General features: G+C 33.9%; 1 protein-coding gene across 6 annotated transcripts in view; it reads left to right on the top strand.

Moving 5' to 3' along the window:
* The window catches only part of MGAT4C (MGAT4 family member C), a 948,770-nt gene that overhangs the window by 88,113 nt on the left and 836,051 nt on the right, over window positions 1–24,606 (top strand). For 3 of the 6 annotated variants that reach the window (XM_032297118.1, XM_032297140.1, XM_032297100.1), the window contains exons 1-2: window positions 6,183–6,519; window positions 8,580–8,658. The gene's annotated coding sequence lies outside the window, so the exon portion shown is untranslated. Of the gene's footprint in view, window positions 1–6,182; window positions 6,520–8,579; window positions 8,659–24,606 lie in introns of those variants that run through there. The other 3 variants (XM_032297132.1, XM_032297109.1, XM_032297125.1) reach the window with 2 other exon arrangements.

Genomic DNA, 24,606 nt, shown 5'->3' with positions numbered 1-24,606 from the left:
ATTTACAGAGTTTTGTATGTTGAACCAGACTTGCATTTCCGGAATGAGGCCTACTTGATCATGATGGATAAGCTTTTTGATGTGCTGTAGGAATCGGTTTGCTAGTATTTTATTGAAGATTTTTGCATCTATGTTCATCATGGATATTGGCCGGAAGTTTTCTTTTTTTGTTGAGTCTCTGCTGGGTTTTGGTATCAGGATGATTTTGGTCTCATAAAATGATTTGGGAATGATTCCCTCTCTTTGTATTGTTTGGAATAGTTTCAGAAGGAATGGTGCCTGTTTCTCTTTGTACCTCTGGCAGAATTCAGCTATGAACCAATTTGGACCTGGATTTTTTTTGGTTGGTAGGCTATTAATTGCTGCTTCAATTTCAGCCCTTGTTATTGGTCTGTTCAAGGTTTCAACTTCTTCTTGGTTTAGGCATGGGGGGGTGCAAGTGTCCAGGAATGTATCTATTTCTTCCAGGTTTACAAGTTTATGTGCATAGAGTTGTTTGTAGTAATCTCTGATTGTAGTTTGTATTTCTGTGGAATCAGTGGTGATATCCCCTTTATTGTTTTTTACTGCATCTATTTGATTCTTTTCCCTTTTCTTTTTTATTAATCTAGATAGTGGTCTATTTTGTTGACCTGTTCAAAAAACCAGCTTGATTTATTGATTTTTGAAGGGTTTTTTTTGAGTCTCTATCTCCTATAGTTCTGCTCTGATCTTAGTTATTTCTTGTCTTCTGATAGCTTTTGAATTTTTTTTTTTATCATGCTCCTCTAGCTCTTTCAATTTTGATGACAGGGTGTCAATTTTAGAGTTTTCCTCACTTCTCATGTGGACATTTTTTGCATAAATTTCCATCTAGACACTGCTTTAAATGTGTCCCAGAGATTCTGGTATGTTGTGTCTTCATTCTGATTGGTTTCTAAAAGCATCTTTATTTCTGTCTTCATTTCATTGTTTATCCAGTTGATATTCAGGAGCCAATTGTTCAGTTTCCATGAAGTTGTGTGGTTCTGAGTTAGTTTCTTAAACCCGGGTTCTAATTTGATTGCCTTGTGGTCTGAGAGACTGTTTGTTATGATTTCTCTTTTGCATTTGATAAGGAGTGATTTACTTCCAATTATGTGGTCCTTTTTTAGAGTAGGTGCAATGTGGTGCTGAAAAGAATGTCTATTCTGTGGATTTGGGGTGGAGATTTCTGTAAATCTCTATTAGGTCCACTTGGTCCAGATCTGTGTTCAAGTTCTGGATATCCTTGTTAATTTTCTATCTTGTTGATCTGTCTAATACTGACAATGGAGTGTTAGTCTCTCACTATTATTGTGTTGGAGTCTAAGTCTCTTTGTAGGTCATTAAGAACTTGCTTTATGTATTTGGGTGCACCTACATTGGGTGTGTATACATTTAGGATAGTTAGCTCTTCTTGATGCATTGATCCTTTTACCATTATTTAATGGTTTTCTTTGTCTCTTTTGATCTTTGTTGCTTTAAAGTCCATTTTATCAGAGACTAGAATTGCAACTCCTGTATTTTTTTTGCTCTCCATTTGCTTGATAAATCTTCCTCCATCATTTTATTTTGAGCCTATGTGTGTCCTTGCACATGAGATGGGTTTCCTGAATACAGCACACAGATGGGTCTTGAATTTTTATCCAGTTTGCCAGTCTGTGTCTTGTGATTGGGGCATTTAGATCATTTACATTTAAGGTTAATATTGTTATGTGTGAATTTGATCCTGCCATTTTGATGCTAGCTGGATGCTTTACCCATTAGTTGACGCATTTTCTTCATTGTGTCAATCATCTTTACCATTTGGTACATTTTTGGAGTGGCTGGTACTGGTTGTTCCTTTCCTTCTTTAGTGCATTTTTGGAGTGACTGGTACTAGTTGTTCCTTTCCTTGTTTAGTGCTTTAGTGCTCTTGTAAGGCAGGCCTGGTTGTGACAAAATCTCTCAACAATTGCTTGTCCATAAAGAATTTTCTTTCTACTTCTCTTATGAAGTTTAGTTTGGCTGGATATGAAATTCCAGGCTGAAAGGTCTTTTCTTTAAGGATGTTGAATTTTGGCCCCTACTTTCTTCTGGCTTGAAGGGTTTCTGCTGAGAGATCCGCTGTAAGTCTGATGGGCTTCCCTTTGTGGGTAACCCGACCTTTCTCTCTGGCTGCCCTTAGCATTTTCTCCTTCATTTCAACCCTGGTGAATCTGATGATTATATGCCTTTGGGTTGCTCTTCTTGAAGGAATATCTTTGTGTTATTCTCTGTTTTTCCTAGACTTGAATGGTGGCCTGCCTTGCTAGGTCAGGGAAGTTCTCCTGGATAATATCCTGAACAGTGTTTTCCAGCTTGGATTCATTCTCTCTGTCACATTCAGGTACACCTATCAGACATAATTTAGGTGTTTTCATATAATACCATATTTCTTGGAGGCTTTGTTCATTTATTTCCCTCTTTTTTCTCTATTCCTGCTTTCTCATTTTATTTCATTGAGTTGATCTTCAATCTCGGATATCCTTTCTTCTGCTTGGTTGATTCAGCTATTGAAACTTGTGTATGCGTTGTGAAGTTCTCATGCTGTGTTTTTCAGCTCCATCAAGGCATTTATATTCTTCTCTAAGCTATTTATTCTAGTTAGCATCTCATCTAACTTTTTCTTTCTTTTTTAAAAATATATTTTATTGCATTTTAGGTTTTGGGGTACATGTGAAGAACATGCAAGATTTTTGCATAGGTACATACATGGCAATGTGGTTTGCTGCCTTCCTCTTCATCACGTATATCTGGCATTTCTCCCCATGTTATCTCTCCCTAACTCCCCACCCCCCACTGTCCCTCCCCTAGCTTCCCCCCACAGGTCCCAGTGTGTGATGCTCCCCTCCCTGTGTCCGTGTGTTCTCAGTGTTCAACACTTGCCTATGAGAGAGAACATATGGTGTTTGATTTTCTGTTCTTGTGTCAGTTTGCTGTGAATGACAGTTTCCAGGTTCATCCATGTCCCTACAAAGGACACAAACTCATAATTTTTTATGGCTGCATAGTATTCCATGGTGTATATGTACCACATTTTCCCTGTCCAGCCTATCATCGATGGGCATTTGGGTTGGTTCCAAGTCTTTGCTATTGTAAACAGTGCCGCAATGAACATTTGTGAGCATGTGTCCTTATGACAGAATGATTTATAATTCTTTGGATATATATCAAGTAATGGGATTGCTGGGCCAAATGGAATTTCTATTTCTAGGTCCTTGAGGAAGTGCCACACTGTCTTCCACAATGGTTGAACTAATTTACACTCCCACCAGCAGTGTAAAAGTGTTCCTATTTCTCCACATCCTCTCCAGCATCTGTTGTCTTCAGATTTTTTAATGATTGCCATTCTAATTGGTGTAAATGTTATCTCAATGTAGTTTTGACTTGCATTTCACTAATGACCAGTGATGATGAGCTTCTAGGTTCTTAGTTTCTTTGCTTTGGGTTAGCACATGTTCCTTTAGCTCTGAGAAATGTGTTATTACCCACCTTCTGAAGCCTCTTTCTGTCAATTCATCAGATCATTGTCCACCCATCTTTGATCCCTAGCTGGTGAGGAGTTGTGATCCCTTGGAGGAGGAGAGGCATTCTGGTTTTTGGTGTTTTCATCCTTTTTGTGCTGATTTCTTCCCATCTTAGTGACTTTATCCACCTATGGTCTTTGTAGTTTTTGATGATGTTGAAGGTATTTCTGTTTCTTAGTTTTCCTTCTAACAGGCCCCTCTGCTGCAGTACTGCTGGAGTTCCACTGCAGACCCTGATGCCTGGGAATCACCTGCAGGGGCTGCAGAACAGTAAGGGTTGCTGCTGGTTTCTTCTTATGTTATCTTTATCCCAGAAGGGTACCCACCAGATGTCGGCCTGAGTTCTCCTTTATAAGGTGTCTCTTTGGGTATATGGGGGTTGGGGAGCTGCTTGAGGAGACAGTCTGTCCCTTTTAGGAGCTCAAGTGCTGTGCTGGAAGCTCTATTCTTCTGTGCAGAGCTGCTGGCCAGGTACCTTTAAGTCTACTGCAGCAGAACTCATAACCACCTCTTTTCCCAAGTGCTCTGTCCTAGGAAGTTTGGCGTTATTTATAAGTTCCCAAGTTGCTGATGCCTTTTTTCATAGATGCCCTGCCCTGCACGGAGTACTCTAGTCACAGTCTGCCAGCAGAAATGTTGCTGAGCTGCTGCAGGCTTTGCCCAGCTGCTGTGTGAATTGCTTCGGTAGTGGTGGTCTCCTTCCCCCCACTGAACTGGACTGTCCTGGGTCCAGCTGCACTTGCTGCGAAACTCTCAATCCAGAGTGTTTCAGATTTGTTGTCTTGTGGGGGTAGTACCCGCCAAGCCAGATCACCTGGCTCCCTGTCTCTGCCCCTCCCTTTCAGTTGAATGGGCTGCTCTGTCTCCCAGGTATTCCTGGTGCCAGTTGAAACGGTCGCCCAGATTTGTGTGAGTTTCTGTGTGACAACGCAGCACCGGCTGAAACCACTGTGCTGAAAACTCATGGTGCTGTTCAGCCTGGGAATTTCCTGGTGTGTGGGCAGTGAAAACTTCTTTGGAAATGTGGTGGGCATTCACCCTCTGTGTTTTACTTGCTGGGAACTGCACTCCGGAGCTGTTCCTATCTGGCCACTTGGATCAATCATCCTGAGATGCTTAAAAAAAGAAAAAAGAAACTCATTTACTGCTGTAGTTTCTTATATTAATTGAGGTAGTCAATGCACATCAGTGCAATGCAGTTAGATATTCAATCAACTGTCAATTATTAAATATACTTTTTTTACATGATTTTTATATCTTAGGCACTGAACACCATGGGAATTTTAGAAATAGCAATTGAGGCCAATAAATAGTTTGCTTGCTTGCTTGCTTCCTTTCTTTCTTTAAAATATGCCAGATAATTTTAGTTTCTAACTGAAATACTGAAGCTGCTTCTTTCCAATCTCCTTGTGTTTCTTCTGAAATAGCTTCAGTGATGCTACTTCTCAAGAGGTAGAAGGTTTGAAGGCATCTTGCTGTGGTATTTCATTTTGTTTCTCCATTTTTTTCTCCTCTCTACTTCCCTGAATGAAGTGATTAGCTACAGCTATAGGGTAGGTGGAGAAAAAGAAAAATTCTTTCTTACTTTTTTGTTGACTCTCAGGTGATTATATTGTTTTTGTTTGTCTCACAATGTGTAGACCTAACTTTGTCATAGAAGCAACAATTTGCTTAATTGTCATATAGACACGGAGCATTACAGATCGTCATGTTGAATCCTATGGCAAACATGAGATTGTTTTTATGGCCAGCAGGGATTTTTTAATGTACAGATTTTCATGGACTATGACGCTTGTAAGTGTGCTTTTTTGATTATGTAAAAATTGTTTTGTATGATAAATACAAGTAAAGAAGAGGAACAAAACATTTTGATAACCTTTCAGTGTTTGTGCATTAACAGTATACCTAGTACATTGTATTTATGTCTCAAATCCAGAATATTATGAAAATGCTAAAATAATTTTCTAACTTAGAGAAAAAACTATCATATCATGACATGTCACTGAAATGAAATCAACAGAAGTCAAAATGGCTTATTTTTATTTAGAAGAGAAATAATTTATGAGACTTGGTTTTATTTGGAACATCTTATTTTCCTGAGGAGGATATTGAAAGTGTCAATATTCACTTCTCTGGTCACATATTATGATTAGAAATTCCCTTTTCTATTTTTATATAACTTCTGAATTTCGACTGACATCTAAAAATGATAACACTTCTCTGAATCTGCATTAAAATAAGTGATTGTTAATAAAAATTCAAGTATTCATATTGATGTAACACAACTTAAAACCTTCTGCATATTATAAAATATAATAAAATATCTTTTGGTCCAAAAGAGACAATTTCCTATACATAAATGATTGTTAAACTGAAAAAAGAGATATGATTTAATTTATAAACTGAAACTTCAAATATTTCTGTTAGATGGAACTGTATATAGCCTGATAGTATGGATTCTAGACTAGTTTGAAAGAAAGCAATAGTGAAAATAAATTTCACGCCAGCAGACACTTTAAAAACTAGATTTAGCAGCAGTCACATTAGCTTAGATAATGGGAGAATTTTTCTTCATTGAAAATGCTCTCTGTCGCTTAAGAAGAACTTACTGAGGCAGCCTGCCATCTAGCTTTTTCACAGAAAAACAGGCTTGCAGACTGCAGATGAGAGAGTCTGGAGCAGAGACAATTTTAACTTAGCCATTCCTAATTTATCTCAAGTGTTTTCAATTCATCTTCACTGCTCTATGCACACAGGAACACCAGATTGCCATCCCAGGGGAACAGAATGCAACCCGGGATCTAGAGAGCTGTCACATTCCAAGAAATATTTAAATTGTGCTGATTTTCTTCTGGAGAACTGAGCCCAGGGAATGAAACTCTCCATCAAGTCATGGCTTTGCGGGCAATAGATCAGAGGATATTGCCAGTTTTCTAATGGATTATTGTTATCGGGCAGATTTTCTCTGAAGGTACGTAGTTATTTTTTCAATTCATTACCCTCTCTTCTTTATCAGGTAATAATCTAATGAGCTAGGGATCCAAACCTGTAAAAAGAGAAAGATGTTAAGTAGTCAGTATTGACTAAAGAATGACACTTTATTGCTGCATGTTTATAGGTGAAATAATCTGATTCCTTTACTAAAGATTAGTAAAATATAGTTTGAATTGCATTGTCAGCAGAATCAGGAAAAATCACAACAAAACCGTGCTGCAGGCTGCATTATCATAAGTTCATATTAATTCTCTTGAGGATTTTCCTTTTGTAGCTGCAACATATAATGAAGAAACATATGTACTTTGGACACTCACTTATCCATATGGATTTTTGAATCTTTTAAAACAATCATAGTATTTTCTCTATATTTTCCCAAATACAAACTTTGTATCAAATGCTTGTATTAATTTTGGTAACATGGATGCATATGATATATAAATATTTGAATGATGAAAGTATTTAATTTAAAGAAACTTCAGTAGAAGTGTTTTTGAGGATATTATGTTGGTATGCTTTGTTTGCTTTACAGATATTTATTTTTGAGTTTGAAAGGATTTTACTAAAATTGATGGCTACAGTTTAGTTAAATACGCTACAAAATTATTTAACTTTGTTCTGCTAGTGAAAACCTCAATACATTTCATAGAAGTACAATAACTATTTAGCAAAGCAAAATGTTAAAAGCTGAAAACTTCTGAATATCAACAGAAATTGGATATGGAATATCCAATAAAATGGAAGGAAGCCTATTCTAAACTGAAATGTATCCTATTATACTTATGATAGCTTAGAACAGCAAAGGTGGCTTCTGTTTCTGTTCCTGAAAAGTTAAAGGTTTGTGTGTTTGTTCTGTATCAGAGAGAGAATGAGAAAGTAGAATAGAAAAGAAGCATACGATAATCACAGTAAGCTTATAAACATGTAGTAGTAGGGCTTTTGATGTTTTTATTAATGTTTTATTATTGTGTGAATAGGCTTATTGAAATCTATCATGTCATCGGTGTTTTTCTGTTTTAAAAATGACTATGAAAAATGGTTAAAATAATAAGTATGTTTGACCTGGAGTATGGTGTACTTGCTTCTGTATTTGGACTGGAACAGAGTTTGTGTTCCCTTCAGTTGGTTAATAACAGTTTCAAGAGAGGAAATGGTGGCTGAGCTTCACAAGAGCACTTGTTAAGTGTGTTCTAATTTCTTTGGAGCATTGGAAAGACTATTAGAAGAATAAAGGAAAGAGAGAAGGATTGAGTCACCCAAATAGTAACTTTAAGTGCATTTTCTCTTATCCTCACAGGGATTGTAAAAGGCAAAAAAAATGGAAAAGAGAAAAGAGTATAGAGTCCTCAAAGAGTACTTTTAAGTGCTTCTTTTTTCATGAACTTAACAGGAATTGAGGAACAGGGTCTTAAATTAAAGTTTCCCTACGGGTTCCTCCATTTGGCAAGCTTTCTCTCCTTTGTGGAATCTTTTTCCTCCACTCACTTTAAAACATAAAAAAGTGAGATTGCTCCCAGTCTGGTTTCTCCCCCAATAACTTGCAGCTCTGATTTAAATCTACAGAAGTGCACTTTCTGAAACTACATACACTCCTGAATGTCTTAGAATTTTACAATTCAATGGCTTATGACTTTCAGAGGTTACAGTGATTTAACATCCTCTCTCTTTCTTTACTTTTTTTTTTTTAAACTTACAACTGACTCTTCTGAAAATCTCAAACAATGTGCTAAAGGAGACACAGGAGGGAAAAAAGACAGCATTTCAGGGAACATATTTTATGTTCTTTCAAAATCATGCCAATGATGATGCCAATGGATAATGAAATAGAGTCACTTCATGTTTGGGTATGGAGCAGCTAGGGTAGCAGCTTAGCAAAATATCCTTTAATTTGCCTTTTGAATGTTAGATGAATATGACACATATGAAAATCAGGAGGGGCAGCTCCAGTTGTCAAACTGCAATAAAAAATTTTATATTTCTGACCTCTTATTAACCTTTTCTACCACAATCATGTTAGTGTCTCTTGCCTCCCCATAGGATTCACTCACCTACCCAGCCATTGAAATCTGCTCAGCTTCCAGGTTTAGTACTAAAACTTACTTTGCTTCATCTTATGGTGAGTTTATTACAAAATATATTACCATAATTTCATTTTATTAGTAGCTGTTAAATAACATTTATTGAGTGCCCATGATATGTTTGTTGCTTCCAAGCAACATGTAGAAAAAATTATGTAATGATATTCTGTCCTAAATCAGCCAGTTTATTAATATTTCAGGATCTCTAATTGGTACACACAGAGGGAGGAAATGAAGTCTGGTTCTTTAGTTGCTGCTTATGTGCATGTAAGGCATGAAACATCATATATTCAGTCAATGACTTGCATTCATCTTTACAGAGGATTCCAGACTGATATCCAGTTGTTTTCAAATTCTCCTTTAACTATATTCCATATGTCGAAGTGTTATAGTAGACAGAAAATAGGATTGGGGATAAGACAAACTAAGTTTAAATCTGTTAAGCTAGCTTAATTGATCTGTATACACCTCTGTCTCATTATCGATATAATGGCACTAGTGGTATCTAACTTTTACATTCTTGTGGGTAGTGGAGATCACATACGTTAAATAACAAATACATAGTTTGTGCATAGCATATTCTCAATAAATGGTATATATTTTTGCATGTATTTTTTCACATATTTTCCCATAAGGATATGCTAGTTGAAATTAATTTTACTCTTTAATGGAGTGTGTGTGTGTGTGTGTGTGTGTGTGTGTACGTGTGTGTGCATGTAGGGGGATTTTGGCTGTGTACATGTGTATTATCACAGGTCTATTTAGCAGTTTCAGTAGTAAAAATAATGCATTGAGCATGTGGATGCTGTTTGCAACTAAAGTACCTATGGATACATATGTGTAGATAAGATTGAAAAGTGACTAGTTTGGGAAATCAGTTGGCATATTCTACATGGCTATCAAATAGCTAAATTATCAACCATAATTTACCAGAGAATGGAAAGAGAACTATTCCTCATTTCCCACTTTTACATTTTCCCAAAGGATATGGCAATAGTAGACAACACAATAAATCCTTTTGCTCATTATACTTTGCCCTTTGCCCTTTTCATTTGCATTTTATTTTGCTAACGTGGCTTATCTAGTGAGATGGCGTTAAATTCTAACTGCGCAGAGTAGTTCAAGCATACCAATCTACCCCTCAAGGAACAAAGCAAATATATGAAGACCTTTATTAAAATAAAAGACAGCTTCTGCTTTGAAAAAATGCTAAATCTTTTTTTAATGAGAATAAAACTGTCAAATGTGAATGTTAAATTCAGCCAGATGTTGACCTTAACTGTGAATTTAAATCTTTCCAAAAATAGTATCCATGCTAGAAACTGTTTTTATTGGATCTCAAGACTATTGAAAAATTCTACGTCTGAATTTCTCAGATACACCCCACATTAAGTTAAAAATATGCAGAAACTTCCTTAAGATTTTAAGTTATATGGGGAGATAAATTCAACCTAACACATGTCTGTCTTTACTTTTCGTATTGATATTTGGAAACATGTACAAAAGTCCTCTGTACAAAAGGGAACTACCAAGTAATTGTTTTGATAGTCCATTACAGGACAGTATCTAGCATATTCTAGCTAGGTCAAAATGTGGACACAAAAGCAAGTACCTGCTGATGAACTATTCTAGTTTGTGTTTGTTTTCTTTAGAGTCAGTGTCTATTGACAGTGCCAATCCTGTAATAAATCTACAAATACCAACTACCAATAAGGAGATATTTTAAGCATCTGACTTCATTTATAAAAAGATTCTTGAAGTTCTTCTATTATTTTTGGATATTTTGACCCAATGCTTAAGGAGATTAAAGCCTGTATTATAATTTCAGCTGTGTTTCCTAATCTGTAAAAGTGTGTATGAGGTGGTTGGGGAAAGTAGATGGTAGGTAATCGTCATATTCATGTGGTGACATGGATCAAATGACAAAAAAATTGTAAAATACTATTATATGACCTTGTTCAGATAAGCAGTAAAAAGTAGTAGTGGTTATCGTTGTTTCTATCATAACATCACCAGATCCAGGTCCAACCCTGATGTTGAGTTTGCTGTTACTTAGTTTGGTTTCCAGGCTTCCTCTGTGGTTCCAGATTTGTGCTCGACTTTCTTCTTCTGTCCATGGCTAACTCCAGGCAAATATTGCCATAATATTAAACCCTGCCCCTTTGATTCAAAATATTGGTTTGGCTTGGCCACTAATTCCTTGAGGCACTTTTCTCTCAGCAAATATCTATCTATCTATCTATCTATCTATCTATCTATCTCCATCCATCCATCCTTCTATCTAAAATATATATATTATATATAAATATAAACATATTTATATATTTATCTATATAGATCTACAAATATGTAGATATTTATAGGCATCCATCATTGGATGAATGCATAAAGAAAATGTTGTATATATACACAATGAAATACTATTCAGCATTAAAAAAGAAAGAAATTCAGTCATTTGTGACAATATGGATAAACCTGGAGGACATTATGCTAAGTAATATAAGTCAAACAAATTTGTAATGGGAAAGCAAATCTCTAAATTGAGTGATTCAATTTATATATAATTTCAAACAAATAGTAAAGCAAGTGCTAGGAAAATACTGGTTCAGTTGTCAGGTGCACCCTCCTTTGTCTTCCAGAACACAGGCTGGTAATAAATTTTTGTTAAAAAAAAAAAAAAAAAAAAGACAAAAAAGATGGTTTGAATTGCATCCCCCTCAAATTTATATATTGAAGACTTAACATATCTCAAAATGTGACTATATTTGTAGATAGGTTCATTAGTGAGAGAATTAAAACAAAGTCATTAGGGTTGGATCTAATCTAATAGGACGGGTATCCTAAGAGGGAATTTGGACACAGACTTACACAGAGGGAAGACCATGTGAAGACACAGGAAGAAGATGAACGTCTACAAGCCAAGCAGAGAGGTCTCAGAAGAATACAAACCTGAAATACCTTGATTTCAGACTTCTAATCCTTCAATAGTAAGAAAATAAACTTCTGTTATTTAAGCCACCAGTCTGTAGTACTTTGTTATGGGGGTCCTGGCAAAGTAATACAGTAAATGTTTTGACTTTGTGGGCCATATAAGATTCTGTTGCATATTATTCTTTCTTCTCTTTCTCCTCCCTGTCCTTGATTCTTCAAAAAATAAAAATTATTCTTAGGCCAAATTTGGCCAAGGAGCATATTTTACTCTATCCTAGGATATTCAAGGTCTTTCAAAGCCTTTCAAAATTTGATCAAATTTCCTACTTTGGTAAGGTGTGTCCTAAATTTTCTAAACTTCCATTTTATGGTACAAGATAGTCTAATATACTGATAGCAGCACTGATTTTTAGCCTAAAAAATTAGCTAGACCAATTTCTTCACCACTGTACCTAAAATATCTCAATTTGATGTAAATATCTACTTCAATATTTTAAATTCACTGTTATTGGACACTTAGAAGTTTTGATGTTAAAACAATATATGAAAAAATTCATCATAACATTTTTATATCGAATACATTCTGTGGAGTAAAGACTATTGATGCACTTAACATGTATTTTCTCATGTTCATTCTACTAGAAATCTTTCAGAGTACTTGCTATTATAGACATTTTACTGATGTGGACATCAAGAAAGATAAAGCAACTGTCCACGATTACTTAGCATATGTAGATTATGTGGTTAGCTAAGGTTTGGGATCAGAATCTTTGTTCCACAATTTCACATTTAACCACTGTACTCTAATGGCTCTCAAACCATGGCAGCGTTTTATGTTTACTGTAATAAAAGCTGTACAAATATAGAAAAATATGTATCACAATATGTAAGTGAAAAAGAGGAAAAATAACATGGTGCTTATTTGAATCCCATTTACATTTTTAGGTAAATCACAGGTATGATGTTATTCTAGTTAATTATGTGATTTCTGTTTATCTTTTCCCATAGAGTATGTGATTTATATTTTTAGCACTTTTTTTCTTTAAAATGTTATGGTGAATGAGTATGGATAAATTAGTTAGACTTATTGTAGAAAATCTAAGAAACAAAATGGTGTAATTTGAAGTTATGAACATTTTGTGTTTAATTTTGCAAGTAAATAAGTTCATGCTTAGTTTAATAATTTATGTTATGTGGAGAAATAAGGAATAAGCCAAACTGACAAGTAGTTATAAATATTCAATTATTTATTGTAATTTTAACATCCTCAACAGGGAGTAGACTTGAATGGTTTTGTGGAGGGACAGGCTTAAGGGAAATCTTTGCCAAGTGGTAATTCTTCCTTATTTCTAAGAAGCATATGATGTTGTGTAAATTCCTGGGTTTTCCTTTTTAAGTTAATTGATGCATCTGATGTGCCCACAGTATTTTTTGTAGAAATGAGTTATATTTCCTTGCCAAATTTGAATTTGGCAGAATATCTTTGAAAAGTAGGCCAGCACCACCATGTGATGTGAGTACACTTGACCTACCTCATAAATTATTCTTCTGTCACCTCATTTTCACAATAGAATGTTTGTGATATTGTCAGATGCCCATATCCAATACAAGAAATATAATTATCATAAAGAAAGATTGTCAATCACCTGCCCAAATCAAACAATGTAAATAAAGAGCCTTAATAATTCCAAATTTTAATTATATCAATCATGTAATTAAAATATATGCTTTTACATATGCATGATTGATATTATAATAAATCACTGTTATTATTTAAAAAATTGTTTTCATGGACCCTGTTATCTTAGTCTTTAGTAAGCTCCTGAACATAGGAGAACAAAATCAAAGCAAAATTTCTTTAGCTATTTTTATTTGGACACATGGATAACGACGTATATTACATTGCATTTAAATTGATTTTAGTTAATATGAATTTAGATTTACTATCTTTAAAATGGTTTTCTGTTCACCTGTGAGTAGGGATGCAAATGTGTAGGTGTGAGGGTGTTTATGTACACATTTATGCCATGCATGTTTGTATTTATTTTAAGCCTTACAGGAGATTGAAAAGCAGATTTTTAATCCACAGAAAGAATGTTGAGAATAGTCTTTTTATCCTATCACTAATAGACCCTGAAGTGTATAGAAATTGTAGAATTAAACCCCTCTGTGGTTTATCTTATAGCTTTCTGACACCCTCTCTCTACATAGTATTGTTTCTCACAGAATGATTCGAGCTTTAGAAATTATCTACTGGGATTTTTCTTTCTTCTTTTCGATTATCATTGTGAGTTCAACATTGGGAATATTCAAGGAAAATGGAGATCTTTATGAGAATAAGTAGAATTTACATGTAGAAATGAAGATGAGCATTGCCAATTATTGAAAAATGTATACTCTTCATTGTTTGTCAATAGTGGTCAGGAGGCTGGATCTTAAAAACAAACTTGGAAAGGGAGACGTGCTCATAAGATAAATTTCTGAGCATTTGAGTTATTATATACTCTCTTTTTGCCTTGAGATCAGTGGTATTTTGCATTAGTTTCAAGTGTTATTTTTATATTAAAACTCCTTTAATTATCTCTAAACCTTTAGTAAGTACCCACATAAGCCATGAGGTAGAGGTACGCTGGAAATGTAGAGTTTTGCTACAATTGCATGTAAAACCTTCACAGCTTTCCTTTAGGAGAAGGGTAATGAGAAAGCAGAGGCCTGAGGTGTAGATATCCGCATATACCTGTCACAGGTTTTTTGTTCATTTGTTTTGTTTTGTTTTGCTTTTCATTAGGGGACTGCTCATAATATAGAGGCAGAATGAAATAGAGCGTAGTCTTTAATAGGCTAAAAGAAGCTGGCTTTTGAAAAATGTGACTAAACTCTAGATCCTACCATTACATAGATTGGTCCTATAGAGTTGGCAGGTACTTGAGAGATACATACACACACAAACGATAATATACACATTAATCTCTTAAGAAAAAAATAATGATTTTTAAAGGTAGTATTTACTAAATCTACATTAAGAAAAAAAGCTGCATGTATGTACACATAGATAGAGTCATAGATAGACAGACATGTAGACAGATAAATACATACTTAGAGACCAATACAGACAACCTTACAGGCACTCAGACAGAGACAGGCTGATAAACACATGTGGTGACAGAATAACAAATAGAAATTTTAAATGGGACAGGATTAGTCAGACCCCTTGACAGAGGCAGGCAAACTGAAAGACAGTGTAAAACATAGCACAGAGAGATATGGATTGATAGACAGGTAGACAAGCACAAATGGGCATACAGGGCAGAAAAACATGGATGGACTAACAAGAGGGACAATGAGACTCAGGCTCAGCACAAACATGGCAGGCAAGTCCAGTCTTTGTTAGGCACCCAACATAGATATGGATATATGTGTATACACTTGCATTATTCTTACACATGAATTTTATCCTATATGATCATGAGGCAAAATTCAGTAATAAAGCATTTTCTTTTGTTTATTAAGGATATGTCTAAAGTATAACCATCAATATTTTTTATTATATAAATGTAAATTTAAAAACATTGATATATATGTAAACATGCCTTGTAATTTCCCTTCATTTTATCTAGTGCTGTTGTCTTTGGGTAAGAAAAAGAAATAGTCAAGTTATTGTGAGGTTGCTGTTGACATGTTACCTTAAAGTCCTTTCAAGCTCTGTATTGTAAGGGACAAGTCAGAAAAGCAAATGATCAATTTTCTTTCTCCACTATAAGCAACAACAATTATAAAAAAAAAAACAAAAGAACAAAACAGTTGTGCCTCCAAAACACTATTAATGTCAAAACAATTATTGCAGTTCTTAGTCTTTTTGCTATAGGTCACTGAAATCATTTCTAATTTATAAACACACTTGATATTTTTTGTTTGAAATAAGATGAGAAAAACAAAGAAATACATAATACATCCATGATTGTATGAAATTTTAAAGCTTGAATGAATACATATTAGACCTTAAATTTTGTAGAAAGTTTTAACTATTGCATTATATTTAGCTTTGGATTTACTTGAAATAGTTACTCAGTCTTTCAAATGTTTTACAATTATAAGAATATTTATAGGATGAAAAAGCCTAGTGGTTTTTTAGGAGCTACTTTTACAGGTTTGGAAGTATATATAGACCACATAATTAAATGCATATGTTAAATTATTATCATTAAAAATATGTTCCAGGTAGTAACTAGATGACATTTTTAAATCATCTTTTCGCTTCAGTGATAGATGAACATAATCAGCCAGTTTAAAACTATTTCTCATATTATTTAAAATCTATTGTGTATTATATATGATACTTTAAGACAAACTAAGAATTGAGGTTTGTGCTTTGCTATGAAGTTACTTTTGGGTGAGGCAACACACAAAATTTTTCATTTTTTATTAATATCTGAAAAGTATAAATGTGTATATAATGCAACTCCCTTTAAATAGCTCTGTTGAGGTATAATTTACATACCATAAAATTATTTTAAGTATATAGGTCAATGGCCAGGCTCAGTGGCTCACACCTGTAATCTCAGCACTTTGGGAGTCCGAGGCAGGCGGATCACAAGATCAGAAGTTTGAGACCAGCCTGGCCAATATGGTGAAACCCCATCTCTACTAAAAATACAAAAATTAGCCAGGCATGGTGGCAGGTACCTGTACTCTCAGCTACTCGGGAGGCTGAGGCAGGAGAATTGCTTGAACTCAGTAGGTGGAGGTTGCGGTGACCAAGATTGTACCACTGCACTTCAGCCTGGCGACAGGGCAAGACTCAATCTCCAAAAAGAAAAGTAAATAGGTCAATAACTTTTCACAAATTTGTTTTGTTTTGTTTTGCTTTTTAATATAAATTAATCAATTTATATTGGGTAAACTGTCACCACAGTCCAGGTTTAGAATCTATGTGTCCACTTAATAGTCCTCTCATTTCTCACCCAAGGCTACCAATCTAAGGCAGCCACTAGTCTACTTTTTGTCTATCTTTGCTTTTTTCGAAATTTCACATAAATAGAATCATGCAAAATGTAGTCTTCTGTGTCTTGCTTCTTTTTCTTAGTGTAATGTTTTTAGGATCACCATACTGTAGCTCCATTTTATTGCCCAATAACATCCCATTCTTTGTACATACCAAATTTTCTTCATCTGTTAACTAGTTCATGTACATATGGTTTGTTTTGAGGTTACTTTTTGTGATTGTGTACTCTCAAAGAGTGAAGATGGTATTTATTTTCCTAGAATATCTATTCACATTATGAATGTGTGTTTGAAAGCCAACTAATGTTCAAATTAATTTCTCTATGTCGATATTTTTTAAAGTCTTTCATTAAAAGCTAAGAATAAAGCATAAAAAACAAAATTTTAAAAGTTTGTTATGAAAGTATAGTAAGGTTATGCATAATGTTATATTCTAGCCTAATAAAATTAGATTACTTATTTTAGATATAAATTACCTTACTTAACATATCTCAGTAAAAATATAAATGATATACATATAGGCTAGTTAAAAATATTTTTTTTGCTTGTTTCCTGTTTAAGATGAAAAAGAACTATCTTCTCCTAAAAATTTGATGTTTTCCGATTCAGTAAGCTATTATAGACATAAAAATCTACAAATTAGCTTTACCATAATATTTTATTCATAACAGATTTTCTACTTTAAATGCATTTGATTCTATTTCTAGAAACTTTCTACATTTAATTTTTCCTTCTGTAATTAATTACTGAGTGAAAGCTGAAGTTAGTCTTCTACATTTTTATCTTTAGAGATTGCTAATCTAATGAAAAACAAAATAGGTATCTATTTCCAGATCACGAAGACAGCTGAGGCTATGTTAGCCTACTTATTGATAGGATTTCTATCATTTTTAAATTACTGATTTCCCAGAAGGTGTGCAAACTTTTTTCAAGTTTATGCTTCATGATAATCTTTCTACTTATTTACTTGTGATTAATTAAGATGGCATGTTACTTTTATGTATATTTGACTTTGAAATTGTTGCCTTGAATGTAAGGCAAAACTTGACTTTTAAATTGATTGTTTTCTGCCACACACTGTGTCAGACAACCAAACATGATTTACTACAGCACTTTCTATTTAAGTATGAGAAATGCATGTCTTTTCAAGACATTTTTCTTTTGTTCAACTCTTAAGTATACATTTATCTAAGTGTCATTGTTTGCCTTTTTTTCTGTATTTGCTCTCTCTGGATGATTTCATTCATTGTCACATTTTTGACTCCATCTAAATTTACAACTATACTCATGACTTTCCCCTTTGATTCTGACCTGGTAGTTACTGTTCAATATCCAACAGATATTTTGTTTAAGGTTTTTGACCATGTACCTTGTTGCACCAGGAAGAAAAATATTTTACATTCTAATTAAATACTCTGTCTCAGATGATTGGTCTCATGGATGCTATAAAATCAACATGGTCTCTCCCTGTTGCTAACATGGCCAGCGTTTACTTTGTTCAGTTAAAATTATTTTAGATGGGGGAGGTCTCATACTAAAGCAGTTTTGCAACAAATAGAAATAAATATCTTGTGTCTGAAATGCTTTTGTTTTAATTATATAAATAATATTCAATATGTCTGTGTATTAACATATGAATTGATTTTCTAAAGAAAATTAAGAACCATATTATTTCTGTTTTGTTAGAAATATGGGGGATTGGTAGCAGAGATGTCTAGAGACCTTCTTTATTTGGCTTTACAATCATTTTTGAACAAAAATAATTTTATTTTTCTTTATATTTTAGAAAAATAGACATAGACTAAAAATATAAAGCCACAAATGTAATATTATACTTGAGAAGATTTGGCAGAATCTTCCACCCATTTCCCTTTTCAGTTTAACTAGATTGCCAACTCCCAGTAATCTAAGAATACTGTAATATATCAGCCTAAGGAGAATCATATGCACTTACCTACAGGAACTCTCTCATTCTCAGTCATGTTCACCTGCAAGAAACCACAATTTCTGTTGGATTTTTAAAATTATAACTCAAATTCTCATAGAAAAAAAAACTCAATGGATTGTTTTGGGTAAAAAGACATTTTCTCTTAGCTTTTGTTTTGCAAGGTGTATTTAAACAAAAAGATTGTGACAGCATCATTGAAATATGGACATATCAATAATGTGGTTATAATTTTATATAAATTTTAGTAAATGATTTAAATTACTGTATTTGTAAAATGGTGTCAACACTGACACTAGAGTTTTGAGAGTCCGCTATTGCAGCTAGGTTTATTTATTTATTTTTTTCTTGAGAGAGAGTCACACTCTGTCACCCAGGCTGGATAGCAGTGGTGCCAACTCGGCTCACTGCAACCTCCACCTCCTGGGTTCAATCAATTATCCTGCCTCAGCCTCCTGAGTAGCTGGGACTACAGGTGCATGTCATCACGCCCAGGTGTTTTTGTTTGTTTGTTTGTTTGTTTGTTTGTTTTGTATTTTTAGTAGAGATGGTGATTCACCTTATTGGCCAGGCTGGTCTCAAACCCCTGACCTCATGATCTGCCTGCCTCGGCCTCCCAAAGTGCTGGAGTTACAGGCATGAGCCACTGCACCCAACCCTAATCCTGCCTTGTCTCCCATCAGATCAGCATGAAATAAATCTGACCTCATGACCTAAACTAAGCCCTGGAATCTGGAGTAGCATCATGAAAACTCTAATCAGTTTTATTTGGATGCCTATACTGGGGAGTCACACAATGCAGGAAGTGGGTAGTCATTAATAGCTTATGTGCAAATGAGACAGTGCAAAGCAGTCTGAAGAGAGCAATAGAGTAGAGGGAAGTTAAAGGAAGAGGTTGATGAGGTATCCCATAATTACAGAGCTAGAAAGTAGATGCAGTAATAGTGTGAGGAACTTGTTTGTCCTGGGTGCACTCACTTTCTGCTTTTGGATTCCAGGAGATATCAAGTTCTCTGGTGTCACCCCAATTGATCTGATGTAGGCTCTTAGCACTATTGCGAATTACAGTAAGTGTCCTCATGCTACAATCTCTTTTTGATACAATTATTTTCTTTTCTTTCCTTCTTAAACCTCCAAGACCTGTTATTTTCATGTGTTTCTTATTTGAGTCAGAAGAGAGATTTTTTATTTCACCTCCAAATACATAAATTTATGTTCACTGACATCAGCCAAGGGGCACTGTAGTATCATACCGTTGTATGCTGGGAATAAGCTTAGTTTCCAGAGCCAGTGATAATAAGTTTAAATCTAGCTCCATCATTTACTAGAAGTATATATTTTATGTCTTTAAATATTCTGTCAAGGACCCAGAGAAGTAAAATTAAATATTCGTCGTTAATGTGTTTCTATTTTTCCTTGTATTTCCTACAGATGTGTTTATGTATATTGAAGCTCTCATGTGACATATAGGTAGTCATTACTAGTTTATCTTCAGTGTTACTGGTACCCATTAATGTTATAAAGAGCTCTGATTTGTCTCAGTTAATAGTTTTGGCCTAAATATATACTTGTTTGTTATTGATATAGTAAACTCTGCTTCTTTGTTTGAATTGCCTATATCTCTGCACATTAAAAAGTTATATGAATCATTTTGTGTCAGGTTTATCTTATATACAGCAAAGAGGATCGTTTTGTAGTATTATCTGAAAATTTTCTCTTTTAAAATTATCTTACTGACTCACATGTATGTATTGAACATTCATGAGTTCCATCTTTTTTGGATATTAGTAATTGTTTGAAAAGTCAGTATTCCACATACTTCCTGATTTTTTACCCTCTTTCTTCAAACCTTGATGTTTGTATCATTTCTATATTGAGGCATTAAACATGTACCTTCTATTTCTTCATCCCAAACCTCACATTAATTTGAATCTTACATGTGTAGATAAATGTATAAATTCTTTCCTGCTCTAGAGGTTTCTCTAGTCATTTTTGATTGACTCGTGTTGAACTTTACTACTTAGATCAGAAACAGTTCATGAAAATATTTCTTGTGTATTCAAAACCTTTTATTGCTTTTATTCTTAAAAGATGATTTAACTCAATATAAATTCCTGGGATGATAGTTCCTTCCCTTGAGTTCTTTGAAGGTATTTTTTCCATTTTAATCTAGCAGTAAAAGCTCTACAAAAGAATTCCAACATTAGCTTTTTTTCATCCTGTTAATTTCAGTATAAAGAACTTGTTTCTATATATTTATTTATTTATTTTGGCCTGGTTGTCTACAGCATCTTTTGAATAGGTTTTTATGTTTGTTATCAAGCAAACTTACTGAGAAACCTGCAGTGTTGACAGCTTGGGACCATTTTTTCTCTGGGACGTGATGCTATCTTTTCAAGATGCAGATTCAAGCCTCTTTTGGATTACAGTAGTTACACCTCATCTATAGGGGATACTTTCCAAGACCCCCCAGTAGTACTAAGCCATATTTATATATATATGCTTTTCCATCTTAACTATCATCTACTATAGCCATGACTTTTACAGTTTAAGAAAACTAGCACAATTTTTTCTCGTTCACAATCTCCAAATAGAAGATTTGTTCTTACCATAGATCTTAGCAAACTCAACATTCAATTTGTTTTTTTCTTATAAGGTAGAGAACTTTGACTTTTTCCCTTAAGAATCACTTTACACCTTCCTTTTAGCATAGCCAAATTACCAGCAACACTACTCTAGAGCTTTGGGGCTATTATTAAATCAAATAAGATTTGCTTGAACACATGCAGTGCAATATGCCAGGGTCAATCTGATAAGATTTGACTGCCACTGAGACGAGCTGAGACAGCCACTCAGGGACAGGGTAGGTGAGCATGAATACCTCGGAGAAAGGGATGATTCATGTCCTGGGTAGGATGGAGCAGGACAGTGGGAGATTTCATCATACTACTCAGAACAGTATGCAATTTAAAACTTAGACATTGTTTATTTTTGGAACTTTCTATTTAATATTTTCAAACTGTGGTTGACCATGAGTAACTGAAACCCTGCATAAGGAAGGATTACTATATAATCTTTTTATAAGTATTGGTTTTGTTTCATTATTTCTCTTTTATTCCATGGGAATACATTTTTACAAATGTTAGCTCTCCTTATCTATGTTTCACTTCTACTGTTTTCTCCATATCACTTATTAATTAGTCTTTTAAAAAAATAGATACATTTTCTTTCACCTGTATTTTATTTTCTGTGTTCCTTTTGACTATTTTTTTGCTAATCTTTTTTTATGTCTGTCATTTTCTCCTTAACTCCTTTTAACTCTCTTTAAAAACATTTTTATTTATTTTTGCCCATTTTGTATCCTGGATATCTTTTTCATAGTTTTATGATTGTATTCTACTCTTTTCCTGAGCTTTGCCAGACAATATGACAATTTTCTTGTTTTCTTATGTGTTCCTTGAGATGGTGAAATTACAATTTGTGTTTATGCCCTGCAGATGTAGTTATCTGTTAAATTTTTTCTGTAAAATAAATTTTTTCTGTAAAAATTAACAGATAATTACATGAAATTCATAGAAATTGGTTACCCACTCTGAGGTAACAATTACATAGGGTGGTTTACCTATTTTAATTGTTCTTTTCCTATAGTTTCCCTTTCTCTTCTTAAAAATTAATTATTGCATTTTTATTGATTTTTACTTATTTTATAGACATTAAGATACCCTAAAATATTAATTTGCAAGTTAGGTCCTATAGGTAAATGTCTAGGGCTGTGTCCCAGGCTAGGTAGAAATTTACTTTTGGGGGACCTGGAGAGATGGCTCTTGCCTATAATTCCAGCAACTCAGGAGGCTGAGGAAAGAGGATCACTTGAGGCCAGGAGTTCGAGACCAGCTTGAGCAACATAGTGAGACCCTAACTCTACAAAGAAAAAAAAAAAAAAAAAAAAAAACAACCCACTGTGGTAGCATACACCTGTAGTTCTAACTACCCTGAAGGCTGAGGCAGGTAAACTGCTTGAATTCAGGAGTTCAAGACTGCAGTGAGCTAAGCCCTAAGGTAGTTTCACTACAAATGGAATTTTGTTCTTGATTTTTTTTCTTAATTATCGGTTTTAGATAATTTATTTAAAAAAAAAAAAAAAAAGCAAGTGAGAGAGATAAATGTGGAATGAAAGCTATGATAAGGTAAAGGGATTCTAGTGTGAGCCTGAGTTGTGTCTATGGCTAGAAGCCAGACTTGTGTCCAGAAGCTCCCAGAAAAATAAATAAATAAATAAATAAAAGAAAGTCAGACTTGTGGGGGTAAATGTAAAAGACAAGCCGAGTGACTCAGCTAGGACCTATTGGTTTGAGGGACTAAAGGCAGAAACCAGTTGTGTTTGACACTGATCTTTTAAATTATATTCCCAGAGCTGCATCATGATGAATCAGGTTCTTAGCAATCTGGTCTGGACTTGCCAGTCATCCCATTACTCTTTTACAGGAATGACCTTACAACAGCATTATGTCTTTTAAATATAGCCCACCTTTTTACAATGAAAAGGTATATAAAGACCATTCTTTTAGAATATTCTTCCTTGCATCCTACTAAAGTTGTGTGCATACTTCAAGATTGTCAAATATGATAGCGTTCATCAAATTCACACAAACATTATTTTTCATCCTTTAAAATTTTATCGTACTTTTTATAACTCTTTTATGTTACTTATGTCATTTAGCTTTGTATTATGCTAATAATAGTCTCTTCTTTTTATCTTCCTCAGAAAGAACTGTCCTGATGCTCCAATTCAAATTACACCCAATCTGTCTGTTATTATTTTCCTCATCATATACAACTTACAGTTATGGGTTTTGTTTGTAATTATGTCTGTCTTCCCATTAAACTATAAGTTCTAATTGGTTGGGTTGTATTTTAGCAAAGAACCTAATGATAATAAGTGCTTAATAAATATTTTATCCATGCAATTAATAAAGTTTATTATATTACCCTATTGTATTTAAACCTCTTTATTTTAGAGAAGTGTGTTTTATAGGTAACTCTTTGTAATTTACCTAGTACTTGGCATCGATTGTTTCTCCATAAATATAGATTTATGGATTTATAAATTATAAACTTATATTTATAACTTAAGTTATAAATTTATAATTTTTGAATCTAACCAAACTTCTCATAAAATAGAGATTATATATCCTAACAGTTTACCTTTATTTTTAATTATTAAACACCAAAAAACATCTATTGCATTTTCTTAGGTTCAAGGGTGAGTGTGGATGTTTATCTCAATAAACTATTTTCTCAAGCTTTGGCCTGGATACAAGGGTTTCAAGAAAGGCAATCAAAGGCTATTGAATACTAAATATATGCATGTATTATAAAAGACTCAATTATATCTATGTTTCTATCAGTAGAGTACAATTTCATTCTAGAAATTATGCATAAATCATGAATATAGGGATCATTTAATTACATTACTTATACTGCTTAATCATTGATAATACTAGTTATTTACTTAATTAATTCTTCATATCGATTAGACATAACAGTTAAAATCTTGGCAGTTTGAGGCAGCTTCATCTCAGGTACTCCAGAGAATCTCTGGAACCGTAGGATATCTCACAACCATTCTATAATTCAAGAGTATTTGTAATGATCCTAATATTTATGGATCTAAATTATTTCTTTATGCTGTTAGTAAAAGTCTTTCAAATCAACAAATATTTAATACATAGTAAGTCTTTGATCATATAAAATAGAAGAGTCTCTGCCCTTAATGGCAGCCTACAAGGAGTTAGACATATAAGAAAATAATTGAAAAAAATGTAGTAGTGCAGAGATACAAATAAGCATCAGCACAAATGGAACACAAGTTTGGGAAAACAACTCAGCCTTTGAGAGAGTGAGTTAAGAGAAGTTTTCTTGTATAGATAATTGTTGAGCTTATGCCATATTTTGTTAAAATAGAAATCTCACTTCTAAGGTTTCAATCTAAGAAGATACACAAATATAGAAACGTGTGTCTAAGTAGCTTTACTGATACATTTTAACACAAGCTTTGTAATCAACCACATTTTTATTAGTGTAATAGAAGCTGAAAACATTATGTACT

The sequence above is a fragment of the Sapajus apella genome, unplaced genomic scaffold, assembly GCF_009761245.1.
Source record: "Sapajus apella isolate SASKATOON/1434 unplaced genomic scaffold, GSC_monkey_1.0 scaffold2, whole genome shotgun sequence".
Taxonomy (NCBI): domain Eukaryota; kingdom Metazoa; phylum Chordata; class Mammalia; order Primates; family Cebidae; genus Sapajus; species Sapajus apella.
The sequence above is the reverse complement of the archived record's forward strand: the minus strand, read 5'-3'. Positions and strand labels throughout refer to the sequence as shown.